Here is a 14614-nt window from a genome sequence, read left to right as displayed (position 1 = left end):
AAAATGTCTCTAATAATAAACAAATGCCTCTTCAATAAGTGTTCAAAAAGGATGATTTTTTATGAAAATGACCAAATAAAGAAAATAAAGCCTGCAGGCGTTAGGCTATCGTTATGCAAGCAGAACTCTTGCATGAATAGCACTAAGATCTGGTTAGTGGTATTCTTGGTTGAAAGGTTTATTTTGTTAATATTCTCTCAAGTTGGGCTCCAAAGTTACCTTCAATCAGAAATGCAAAGGACAGCAATGAAGACTCAAAAGGGCCTGAACAGACCAGAGTTTGTGGCTCACAATCTCTGATTAAATGGGGTCTGCAGTAAGTCGATGAAAGATCAGAGTGGACCCAGTGTGCAGTTTCTCTCCTCTCTTAAACCCCAGATAAAGGTCATCGTCACACCCTGATTGGCCGAGAGGAGAATGAACCCAGCTTTTCCCAGTTAATATTTAGGATCCAGTCACCCGGCACAACAGGTGATCTGAATCACCTTCCAATCAACTCAGAGAGATTTCCACATTCAGCTACACAAATTTGGAAAAGGGAAATGAATGAATGAATGAATGAATGAATGAATGAATGCTACAAAGAGAACACATCAACAGACTATTAGCAAGTCAGGACTAATGAAACTTAAAGATCTGGTTGAGTTACAGACATTGTAAGTTATGTGAGTGTGTTTTTAGCTCTGAGGACGACGACCATAGAAGGAAATTTAATTTTAAACTACTTTAAAGCAGGTGTGTATCTCAGTTTGTGGCATCAAACTGTGGAATTCTTTGGAGATGATTTAAAGGTTGTTCACATATTTTTCAGTTCAATAAAAAGGAAAGAGAAAGAATAATTAGATGACATGAAGCTGACAGACAACAGCTTTTCTTAGTTGATAGTAAATTATTGTGTCTGTATCTTTTTTCTCATTATAATTGTAAATAATGATTGTTGAGTAACTGGAGTTGACAGATCATCTGTTTCTATTGTTTATCTCAGTTTTGAGTCAGCAGCAGGTGATGTGAGGTTTTGTTCTCATCTTTTTCTGGAGCTTTGCATCGACACGAACGGAACAAATGAATGAATGAAATGAAACAGCCTGAACGGCAGTGTCTGAGCGTATTCTAGTGCTGCCATAAAGGCGTCATGATGTTTCAGCTGCTTGTTAAACTAAATCATTGATTTTCTCTGTGATGCGACTACTAAATGTTCTACATGTTGGTAGATGTTTGATCGGATCTTTTTTACTGTGTGGATCAAGCTCATTTATTGATCTTATTGAAAGTTCTTTTATTCTACGTACAGCTCTCTGGTGTTTGAGTTTTATTCCTTTTGTGTGCTGTATGTTGTATTAATTATGTATTTGTTTGTTTGTGCTCCAAATAAACTGCCCCTAGTGGGATTAATAAAGTAGTTTGTATTGCATTGTATAGTACGATCGACCCCTAACAGTAACCCTGTGGTTATTATTGTTATAGAGGCGATAGTGAGTCACAGAAGCGTCCAACATGAGAAGAAGAAGAAGCAGCGCTGCCTCCAGCCAGCAGCAGCAGCAATGGTGGAGATTTTGAGCCAGGCTGAAAACTGTTTTAATTTTTGATCTAGGACCATTATTAAGTCACTTTATCAAGTTTTAATATAATTTCAAGAGAGAAAGTAACATGTTGATTCCAACATGTGGCCAGTTTATCCCAGTAACTCCAGTCTGTAAACCTGCTGGGATGTGTTGGGAGATGTTTGGGAGCCGCTGGCCGGGTGAGACCAGCTGCTCATCTCAGCTGCTAGCAGCCCGACTCCTGAGATGATGACGGCCGGTCAACATGTGGTCATGAGAACATGATCCATGAACTGACCTGCAGCTCTTTGCTGATTCACTGCTGGCTCTCATGTCTCCGAAGCATTTTGATATCTTGACAACATCGCAGCACAGATTCACTGTAAACAGTAAACAGTGACTCACTATCGCCTCTTGAGGTAGAAAGTGGTATTACTCTGTGTCGTTCTGGAGTCACATGATCAAACGATGTATCTGGAGGTTCATGTGGAGGACTGGTTAGTGTTTGAACATACGTACCTCTGTCACTGAGTGCTACAGTTTGACCTTTATTTCCTCCACTTTCTTCACTTCCTGCGTCGACCCCCCCGGCGGCGCTATCTCCTTCCTGCTCACTGAACAGACCTGCAAACCCCGCCTTCTTTGGCGTCCCCTTGCTGTCGTCGTCTTTGTCGAGGAACTTTGAGAAGAACCCTCCCTTCTCCTCTTCTTTCTTCTTGTCATCTCCAAATGAGAAGAGTCCTCCGTTGTCCTCCTTCTCCTTCTTGTTGCCGCCGAAGAACGAGAGGAATCCTCCTCCTCCTCCTCCATCCTTCTCCTTTTCATCCTTGTCTCCTCCGCCCAGAGCGTTTGTCACCACGTCCTCCACCATGTCTCCTGCAGAACAAACAGCACACTGTCAGCCACATGGTCTGTTTGATTTATCCGACCCAGAGCAGCAGACGGGTGGATTTATCTCACGGCAAAGATAAGAATTATTTAAGAAATGTAAATTTAGTTTTAATTTTTTTAATTTTCCAGTCAGCTGACGTCTCCCGGCAGAGATGAAAAGATGTTTTTATGTGATGATTGTGAGCAAATACTGGACGACAATATAAAAGTGATTCTAGTCATCAGTCCGACACTTTTTCATTTATTAAAAATTTATTAAAAAATTCATTATGAAGTTTGTTCTGCACTGTAAAAAAAAAAAAAATCTTTATTTTACAGATTTTTTCTGTATTTCAAAAATACATGTAAATGTCAATAAAACTACAATAATAGGCAGTGAATTTACATGTCAAATGTAAAATAACATGAAAAATGTGTAACTTTTATTACACTTAATCTGATCTTAAATGAAGTACATTGATAATATTATAAACCTGATTACCAGTTTTACAATAGTCTTTTGACATTTTTTAAAAGGTAAATCAAATGTTTTATTGGTGATATATCATTTTATTACATCAAATTTACATAAATTATGTAATTAAATTTATAACAGTACACTTCTGTCATTTTAAGCCTAATTATTTGTATTATAGCAGTGTCGGTACATTTTTATAGCAAATTTAATTGTTTTCATAGGTATAAATATCCTTATTTATCTAACTATAAAGGAAGGAATCTGTGTGTGTGTTTGTCCTTCAAGTATCTCGACAACTGTTCGTCCGATCGACTCCACACTCGGTGGTTGTACCGCTGAGAGCCCAAGGATGTGCACTGTCGAGTGTGAAGTTGTTTGGACACGTGACATGTTTAATATAAATAAACTTTGAACAAACAAGCGAACGGCGAGCTGCTCAGCTCCATGTTAGAGTGCAGGGGGCTGTTTGATATAAACACCATCCCATCACAGCGGGGTGGGGCTTCTCGGCTCTGACTGGCTGAGCAGGACGAAGGCAGCTCCCCACTTGGGTAAACTGCCCAAGAGAGAAAAATGAGCACACAGGAGAAAAGAACAGAGGCAGTAAAACTAGCCAATAGGAGCACAGACACGTTTGATTGGCAGCAGAATCAACCAATGGAAGGCCATAAACTGCTCTACAGTTCAACCTCAGTTTAGTCTCACTGGTGAAGTTTCTGTCTGTTTTCTGTCTCTCCCATCTAGTCCTGGTGGAGGAGGCATTCAAGTGCAAGAGGCATAAATATGAGGGCCGAGTCAGTGACCCTCTGTAGGATTTACACTGCACTCATCATTACAGAGGAGGAGGAGGAGGAGGAGGAAGAGGAGGAGTGCCATCTACAACAACTTGGAGGCTACTGAGAAAGCCTCCAGGTGCCTCTGGGTGAAGAGAGCGGATCTGTGAGAGAGTACAGCTAGAGCACAAGCTGAGGTTTGATCAACCTCAGCTGGGTGTCTAATGTTCAAAAGACCCAAAACACCCGATGACCTCAGGAAACATCACTGACAACGTGCCGTAGCTTAGCATCAGTAGATGTTTCATTACAAAAAACAAATGCAGGAACACGGTTCTGTTTACAGACGTGTTTTTAATAGTTTTTGGACAACGGAGGTCTACAGCACAGAGGAATAAGATATATCAGGCTTTGATACACACACAATACTTGTTAGTAGATCAGTACATTGTTGGTTTGGATCCAAACATGAAGAAAAACATAGAAAATCAGCAGAATGATCCTATAAAACTAAGAACATTTAGTGAAGACCTTGTATCTCCAGTTCTGATTAAGTTAAAAAAAAAAAATCACACACTCATGAATGTATTAAGACAATTTTCATCATCTTCAGCTCATAAAACCTCAAAATCTTTCTGTCTTTCTTTTGGATATTTTTGTCAGTTTTCCTGAAAACTTTTCAGATATGTTAGAGATACAAGGTTTCCACCTGACACCACTGATCCAACATGCAAATGAAAATACAAATTTCTTTTCTCTACTCACCCACTTTCTCTCCGACCATTTGTGCAAATTTATCCATCGCTGCTGCTGTGCTCTGTGTTTCTGTGTGTTTCTGTGTGTTTCTGTGTGTGTTAGCAGAGCGTCGTCTAGCAGGTGAAGGTGAGGCTGTTTCAGTCGACGCCTCTCAGGTGAGTCAGCAGACGGGACCGACCTGTTCCACCTGCTGCAGTTTCTTTCAAGGAGTCGCAGCTCACATGTCAGAGATCTGTGTGTCATCTCATGATACGTGACACTTTCTTTAACAACCAAGCAAATCTACATTTCTGCACGTTCTGACACTAAATACAACACTAAGATAAAAACACAACAACATGCAGCATGTGAAGATCTTTTGATTACATCACTGTTTTATTGTGTTTATGTAGTTTAATGGTTGATAGTGTATAAAAGTATATTGTGTTTATGTAGTTTAATGGTTGATAGTGTATAAATGTGTATATTGTGTTTATGTAGTTTAATGGTTGATAGTGTATAAATGTGTATATTGTGTTTATGTAGTTTTAATGGTTGATAGTGTATAAATGTGTATCTTAAAAAAAACATGTTTTTTGGACCTATATTGATTTCCATGAATCACTTTTTATACTGTTGATGCATGACATGTGTCAACTACAGCAGATAAATGTCTAACTCCAATATATCTAAAAAAAAAAAAAAAAAAAAGGTTATTGCCATAATTTTTCACTTGTTTAAGAGTAAAAACAAACAAAAAAAAAATTATTACTCTGTGATTTAATAATTCACGCATGAAAGGGATAAAGAACCATCACAACTGTGTTCCAGATGAGAACACAGCAAGAGGTTACTTCTGGTCATGAAAGCCCTCTACACCTATCCACCGCTGGCTGAACCTTAAAGGTTAAATAAGAGGAGAAAAGCCCCGAGCTGAAGGAGGCGTAGCGTGAGGTGCTACAGACCACAGCCGGCCCTATATAGAGGGTTAGAGCCGGAGTTACATCCAGGTAACCATTTACTCTCACTGCCAGAAGGGGGAGACAGAAGTTCCACTGCAGGTTTAAGTCTGTATGGATTGCTGTTTTCTTCTTAGTGTGTGTGTTTCTTTTATTGTGTTTGTTAAGTTTTGGACAAACACTGCAAACCAATTTCCCTCTTAATCTTAAGTTTTCTCTATTTTTTGACATTTGATAGACAAAATGATGAATAGAGACATCTCTAACTAGATTTACTCTCCTCTCCTCACATGTTTTAAAATGTATTTATTTCTCCTTGTTGTGTGTGTTCAGTCTGTATGGATTGCTGTTTTCTTGTATAGTCACTTGGTGGCGCTGTTTCCTTGTTTGTATATTTCACCTGATTTCAGTAATAAAGTGAAGGAATAAAGAAAACACAGACAATCTAAAGTTAGTAAATTTCCTGGAAAGAACCAAGTACTTCAGCATTAATTTATAGGTTAAATAAAGACAGTGTTCAGTTGGTTCACTTCCAATGAATGAATTCCAGTTGCTAAGCTAGCATAAGCTTAAGTCTTTAAATCAGTTCACAGCAGGTTAGACAAACATGCAAACATGTTTCATCTGCAGAAAAACATACAATTCAACATATATGAGAATAAAGTTTCCAATAATAAATGACTGATGAATAAATATGAACTCAGGTGGAAATGGAAATCTATAAATAGACCAAATTACACAGACAATTCTTTCCTGGAAACTCTGAAGAAATTAATGAGAAATGATAAGAATAATGGAGCTTTAAAATAAAATGTAACCATAAACTCAGATGGCGTCCTGGTGGTCCAGTGGTTCGACAAAAACATCTAACAGATCCACAGAAACAAAACAAAGAACACAGATTCAATGAAATATAGTTCATTTATACACAAAGACAGAAAAAATAACTACAATAAAAATAGATGTTATACATGAAGCTGAAGCTTGACACAGAATAAAAACACTGCAAGTTCATTTATTTCCACAGATGTTTATTAAAATTTGGTCTTTGTTTCCCACCATCATCCCACCACCCTCCCTTCACAAGTCTACAAAACTTCTCAAAACCAACGTTACACAATGTTTTACACAAAACTAACACACACATACAGGAAGAAAATAAACCAGTAAAACACACATTCGATTCACATTTAAGATGTACAGCATATAAAACAACAATAATCAGTAGATCAGTGGATAAAATGAGTTTGAAGAAGTGATTTAAAGGAAGATAATGACTTATCAGACTGAGCTCCTCAAACAGGTTGATCCAGAGCCCTGACAGCAAAGACCAGGACCCATATTTATCTGTGCTGATAATCAGCACTAATTCATTTCCCACCACTCAGTGTCAACTTATAGAAAAACAAGCTGCATTCATGCAAATCGAGGCTTTATTGATTTAATGATTCATTAACTTTAAACTGCTGATGGCAGAGATATATTTCAAAGAGCTGTAAGGACACATAAGTCAACAGGAGGTTTAGCTGGAGATGAGTTGGACAGTGGAGAAGATACATTTCATGTTTTTAATGAAGTTGTGTCCACAGTCCCTTTGCATCATTATCACTGTGTGCAGTGTTGTACAATACATGCAACATGCTGCACTAATGTCGGAAACAAGATGTAAAGGATATGATTGGATAGAGCTGGATCACACAGCTGGATCACATGATCTCACCTACAAGTAAGTATAGAACATCATTTAAATAAATACAGAACGTCCTCACAATGTTACACTTTATCATAACGGGAAAAATGCAGCCGTGCAACAGTGACGATTCTGTCAGAAGCGACAATAATGGAAGTCATGAATCAAACTTTGATCTGGCTTAATGCACGTCGTAAAGATAATGAGCATGACGAGGGTCCTCAGTTACAGCCCACTAAAACTTTTATTTCATCACAATCATGTCAGCTGCAGAATGAAGGATATCTCAGCTTCATTACAACAGCTAAAATATTTTATAGGCTTATTTTTTATTGAGGCTCCTTCAAATAACAGCAGAGCTACAGCCTGATATTTGAGAGAGGAGGATGCACCTGAACAATATATGTTTCTATTGTTACGCTGTATTTACCTTCATGTAGAGAACACAAGTTAACTTGGGGAGTAGTTGAAAGAGGAATTGGACAGTGGAAGAGAAGATGTTCTTCATGGAGAGGGTTTGCAACATGTGTCTGTGCAATATGTGCAAGATGCAGCACTATTACAGGCTGTGAAACCATGTCCTCTGCTCTGACTGTGGTAAAACAGCGATGTCTCACTCTCTCCCAGGAGTAATCCTTCTCCTGCTGAGTCACAGTAAATTCTCTTCTGCTTCATTAATTAGTTTTAGTCCTCGTTAACTCTCAGTGTGATTCTGAGACGCTTGATAAATATGGGCTCAGGGTCAGAGTCTGACTTATAACACCTGTTTTTAATCTTTTCTGCATCAAACAGCTCATGTATAACATATTTGAAAGTGCTGACAAAATCCAGAGATAACTGTTCAGTTTGTAGTCAGTTAAGAGACTTAAGTGAAGATGACAAAATCCAGATCCAGACTCCGGTCTAGATGGATCATCAGGATCCAGCTGATCCTCTCTTAACACTCACTCCTGGATGTTCACTCAGACTGAGTCAAACAGAGACCCCTTCCATCTGATGAGAGAAGAAGAAACAACAGAGGTCATAAATCAGTGTTTAGTGAGACTCACTTCATCAGCTGTCAGTCAGTGATGCAGCACATCCAGTATAAAGAGCAGCAGGGACTTCAGTCCTGTTCAGACCAGAAGTGGAACAGCTGTGCAGCGTAGCCTGCTTCCTTTCAGCTCTCATGTTAACGTGTTGGAGTGAACACACTGAGCTCCAAGCTCACACACCTGCACAGACTTTTGGTATCAAGTCTGTTTCCTCTGCAGATTTCACTCAAGTACACAGAGGAAATAAAGTGCTGAGAGTCATGAACACATCATTACTGCAGAAACAGAGACATTCACTTATCAGTGTTATGGAAAATTCTAACTTTAGGGGTTACTAATTGGGTGATACTGGGTCAGACGTGGGCCTCATGGTCACAGTTTAGACAACAGTAAATCTTACAGAGAGAGACACTGTTGGAGACGTTTTTTTTGTTTGTTTTTTTAAGAATAGTTTGGCCGTAGCTGATTGGCTGAGACTGATACCAGCCAAGACATAGTGTACGTGCGGTGCAGCATGAGGTTAATGGAACCAAGTGCGACAAAGGAAAGAGACGCCGCAAACAGTTTTTCAACCGCACGCATGTTTGTTGATTATCTTTATTCCTGTTTTGTTGTCTTGATACTTTGAATTCATATGAATAATTTCTTTAACTTACATTAAGCACTTTGATTTGAACTTAACAAGGCTGCCACAGATACACATTGACATAACATGTTCAAACTTCCATTCATCTCATCTGTACGAGAGGCCTACAAGCAAAATCATCTGACGGTAAAAGATAAATGTGCATGTTGGAAGTCTGACTGGCTTTATTTGAAAGCATCGTAGAAAGCCAGAACAGACACTGTCTCCTCTCCTTGAGGCGCACAGCAGTTGTCTGCAGATGTTTGGGGAAAGCAAGAGCCATTCTGATAAAGAGTGAACCGACGTTGTCACGGTAACCCAGCTCAGGGGAGATGGCCCCGAGACTCCCCAGACACCACAGATAGGTGATTGCTCAGATTCCATTGGTATATTCAGACAACAGCGTCTCCAGACCAGAATGTGCTGATGGTGACCTGAAGCTCCATGTAACGTGACTGAACTAACATAAGTAAACAAATGTCCCTGTTTAGAAACTAATGAGCCAATAGGTTAGGCTTTGCATACAGTAGATGCATTGAGTTTGACCATTTCTGGGCGTATAGTATTTATGGTATGATCTGCAGGGGTTTAAAGAGTGACCACCTGGGACCAAATCGTCAGAGTTGAGATGGCATCGAGCACAGACAACTGTACTGATAAAGTTTAAATTTCTCCTTGGCCAAGTCTCAATAAATAAAAATAAATAAATAATAAATAAAAACAGTAACATTATGTGTGTGTGAGCGTGTGTGCACACAAAATGTTAAATGTTCTCTTATGAATATAATATCAATGTATGATGTATGTTCAAGACCAATGTTGTTAAATCATTGTAGCTAAATGCTAGCAACCCTAATCAGCTGTTTATTTGCTGTCTTGAAAACACCCCATTCCTCCTGTGAACAAATGACTTGAATCACTCACTCATGAATTCATGATTATATTTTAAAATCTAAACAAATAAACAAATAAATACATAGATATTATTTATGTATTTATTTGTTACATTTTGTTTTACAGAGTTAGGAAAGCAATGTTTAAGTCGAGTCTGATGTTGCCTTACACATAAAAAAATTATCCCAGTCTCTTCCACACAGTCAGGCAAACAGCTTATTAATTAAAAACTGGTATTGGATCAGTACTCAGTATTGGCCCATACCCAAAGCCCAGGTATTGGTATCAGGACTGAAAAAATCGGATCGGTGCATCCCTATGTTGGGCCGTGGCTACAAGTTTGGCTATCAGCAATAATTAATGATTATCAAAGATAATTGTTAATTATTAAAATCAATAAAATTATTAATAAGAATTAATAATAACGGGGCACCACCCTGGACTCAGGGAAAAAGATAGCCAATTCAGTCTCAAAGTGTACTAATCTATGAATTTGGGACTTTGATTAATAATTAATTTAATAACTATAAACAAAATCACCATATCAATAGCTAGTAAAGGTTGAAGGATTTGGAGTTCTTTACAGAGCAGAGGTTGGCAAAACTCATTCTTGTGCAACATTAAAACAGACAACAGGTATATCCAAAAGCATTTATTTAACAAAAGGGTAAAAGCAACACACAATACTAATCTAGCTAAGTGTACCTATATACAAGTGTGAATGTGTGAGTGTGTGTGTGTGTGTGTGTGTGTGTGTGTGTGTGTGTAGGGAAGACAATAGCAAGATGGCTGCAGTCACCTGGTGACTGAGCACATGGCATGCCGACACTTTGGCTGATAAAGGGAACTACAGGGATAAAAGGCCAGACCATGTGGTGTCTTGAACCACATGTGCTGCCTGAACCAAAGTTTGCCAAACTAGGTTTTAACCTCTTAACTGTGTGGTTCTCTATTCAAGGCCAATTGGTGTATGCTAAAGGTGCCAGGTCAAAACGAGGTTAGTTGCATGCAAGGCCTAGTTACTGGATGTAACATGTGTTAAGCATACTAACATTAACCTAGCGGTGTGGCTATGCAGTAACCTGACTATAGGCAACAAGGACATCACAACAACAGTTCAATGTATAACCTTAACCAAATCAATACACGTACAGTACATTGTTTGAGTTAAACATTCTTGCTTAGCCGTACTATGCTTCACTGTGTTGCTAGGCTATGCCCAGTTGTTACCAGTCCATGAAGTAAGAGATGCTTTGTGGTGTCCTGCTTTGTAGCCGGTGAATCCGTGGGTGAGTCAGGCTGAGAAGGCTTTGGCTCTGAAGCTGAAAGATGCAGTCGTTGCTGGGCAGACAGCACTCCAGTCGTGCAGAGGGCCCAGGTCACTCCTTGGTGTAGAGTTAGCGGCAAGCTAACTCCATTTCGCGGCTCCTGTACTTGTTAAACTGGCCAGCAGACTTGTGTGTTAGCTGCTGGCACAAGGAAACTTAGTTTCTGAGTCTTAGGCAGGCTCTCGCGTCTTCTGCCGTAAAGAAGACTGTGTGTGTCTGCTGTGAGCAGGCCACACAAGAGAGCAGAGATGGTGTGAAAGAGAGCAAGGAGCTGCTCCTGCTGCAGCTTGTGGAGAAAAAAAGAGAGAGATAAGAGGGGAATCTCTAGTTTTGATAACCTGGATCCATGGGTGGAGCTTCACACTTTGGGTGCGAACCCCCAGGGCTCAGGTTTCTTGGAGTCTTGAAACATGTGGTAAACTATGGTCCACGTGTAGTCCCAACATCCCCCCTTTGGTCCTAGGATTGCACCTGATGTGTGATCCTGGGAGCACAAACATACATGTACTGTATGGTCCACAGTTGAGTTCAAGAGTTCATTTGTCAGTTCATTCAAGTTTGTAACATCTGGGCAGTGGTTAACACTATCTATCTTGGCTAAGCAAGAACAGTCAGAATTACAAAACAAAAGCATGATAGACAACAACAAAGGCATAGTCCTAAATAACATAACCTGGGTTTCTCATTACTCTTTGGGTTAGTGAGAACAGGAATGTTAGTGGTGTAACTTTGTTAAGGTGAGATGCAGAGAGAGTGGCACCTAAAATGATAAAGCCAATTCTGGAGTGTCCAAGAGTGTTTGTTGTTTCACTCATTGGATCTGATGACAATACTGACTACTCAATGTAGTACTCAGTCTGATCTTGGCAGACTTTACAATTTTGTCCTTCAAGCAAGTGTAGCTGCAGAAGGATGTCATCATATTTCCAAAAATCCCAAAGTCCTAATGGCTGTATCATTGTTTGTTTGGCACTATGTCCTAAACATGTGGTGGGTGAGGACATGTGTATGACTACTTCTGAAAGTACCTAATCAAGTGTCCTAAGCTAGTGTTTTGCAAAGTGATCCTATTGACAAAATACTACCAAGGAGTTGATCCAATTGTACTTGCAAAGTAGGACAGTGGTGTCTGAGCTGAATCAGAATTTAGGCTTTCCTCAACTAATAGCAGGCTGTCTGGCTATTACTGAGTTTAGAATAACTGAGGTTGCTACTGTTGCTAACAAACCCAAGTGTATCTATGTAACTGCAGGAAAAGTAAGGCACTGGTATCTGTCTTACTGTCAGTACAGGGGTGGACTGTGTTGCTGTCTAGAATTGTGAGAAGCGAACTCTAGAGCTCTTGTGCCTTAAGTTTCTAACTTGTGGCTCAGGGCTGTAACGCTCCGTGTAGCCAGAGGGAGAGAGACATTCAGAGGCACTGTCACTGTCTGATAGATGGTGACCATGTACTGAACTGTGGTCAGAGATGCTGTGGTCATCATCTGATCTGTCCATTGTCTGGTCACACTTCTGGGCCAGAATCTCTGCGTATGGCCTTCTAAAGCTTCTACTGTGTGAATGCCTATGTCGACGCAGTTGGTGAGCATGGCGCTTACGCTCAGTGTCCCTATGCTGCCTTTTGTCACCCCCCTTTGGACTGTTCTGAGGGTGATCTTTTGAAGCAGCAGACCTGTATGACGCTTCAGTGTTTGAGCTGGCAGGCTCAATTGTTTTCCCTCCTGCTTTGGAAGTGACAGCAGTTTCCCAAGCCACCTGTGTCATCTTTCTTATCTCACGCAGTGAGGGGTTACCTTGGTGCGTCATAAGTACAACGTGAGTGCGTACGCATGGATGAAGGTTCTGCAAGAATAAGGACTTGAAGGTGGGGTTTTCTTCTAAGCCTGGTGCATTCTTGCCCTGGAAGAACGCATGCCTCAAACGTTGGTAATAATCCCTGGGATGCTCACGACGGGAATGTTTAACTTGGAGGGCTGCAACCATTGATGTGGTCTCGTCAGCAGTAAAAGAGAATTCTTCTACTAGTGCTTGACGGAGATCTTGGTAGTCATTTCTGACTCTGGAAGGTTGTGATTGTATAAACTTGTGTACAGCTTTAGAGCTGGTTTTCCACACAAGTTTAACTTTCTCACTTTGGGTTGCATGGGGCAGGTCAACTAGATTGTATTCTAGTTCTCTAAAGTAATCTTCAATGTGGTGATTACAGCTGTCTGGGTCAAAATGATCAATGTCCTTAGCTATAAGCTCAAGCACTTTAAGGCGGGGACACTGTGAAATCATTTCTGGTGAAGACAAGACTAAACTAGCACTATCATGGACATGTGCATCACGTGCTACAATTCTCTCTTGTTGAAGGGCAGGGGCTGAACAACTGTTATCACTTTCCTGATAGTGCTGAGGAGAGGCTGAACAGTTCTGGGATGATCTAGTCCCCCCTTCGGAAGGATGAGCACGGATGAATGTGTCATGTATCGGTGGCTGAGAAAAACACTGGGCAGAATATCTTCTAGAGGATAAACTACATGTCTCTTCAGTGTCTGTTTCAGAGAGATGGGAACTCAGGTAGCTGTTAGCTCTGTCTCTCAGTGGAGGTTGAGAAGCTGACTTCATTCCCAAGAACTTAGGGTTAGTTGGGAATTGTTCCAATCTTCTGAGTGGAGAGGGGGTTAACCTTTCATTATGGGAGGAGTGTGAATCGGAATAACCGGAATCACATTGGCTGAATGACTGTAGTGGGGCAGGACATTCTGACCTAAGCCTTAACAATTCCTCCTTGTGTGAGCAGAGATTTAACTCTGCTGAGTACAGGTCTTCTAAATAGCGCATGGCTTTCTTATTGGCCGTCTGAACCTCATGGAGGAGGCAAGCATTTTGCGCTCTAAGGAAATCTACCTCCTTTTCTAGGGCTGCTCTGCTCTGACAGGCAAGGCTGGTTTGCCTGTGGAAGTTCAGAAGCAAGCATAACAATGGATCTTTGGATGAGGTCTGTCCATCATTCCTGTCCTTGAGTAGCGAGTCTATCTCTTTCCTGCACTCACTGAAATTCAACCTGCTGATGAATTCTGGGTAGCCAGGTTCTAGGCTCTGTGCTAGGGAAGAAATAAACTGTTCTACACAGGGGTTCTCCATTGTTGTATCCGGTACGGAGGATTAGATTAGCAGTTGACTAGTACAACAACACAATGTGGTTGGCTATGGTGTTGCGTGGCAGACACTTTGTAGTGTAGTTTGGGCAGTACACTAGCCTAACCAAACAATGTTGTGGCTTACACTATGGGGAGTAGCTTCCTGTGGAGGAGGGGTAGCTACGACACCGTCTAGTGGCTCTAGTGGGCACAACAGATTTCAACATGCACTAACTGAGATGCAGCGCAGTAACAGCTAGAGGATTGTTTCTTAAAGTTGACTCAGGCTGGAATGCATGGCAGTAACAGCTAGAGGATAACTTCTAAGTTTCACAGGGCTGGTAGCACACTGTGGCTCTATCTCACAGGCTCTATTTCTTACTCAGGCTGGAATGCATGGCAGTAACAGCCAGGTACAAGCTCTCTATGTGTCACAGGGCCGGTGGCACACTGTGGTTTAATTAACAAGGGGAGCACTTGAATTAACAACTAATTCTGACAGCTTGACTGGATGGCATTGAATGTGTACTATTCGAATGCTGAACCAAAATTCTTACACTTC

Source organism: Thunnus thynnus, chromosome 14, assembly GCF_963924715.1.
Source record: "Thunnus thynnus chromosome 14, fThuThy2.1, whole genome shotgun sequence".
Classification (NCBI taxonomy): Eukaryota; Metazoa; Chordata; class Actinopteri; order Scombriformes; family Scombridae; genus Thunnus; species Thunnus thynnus.
Note: the sequence above shows the minus strand (reverse complement) of the source record.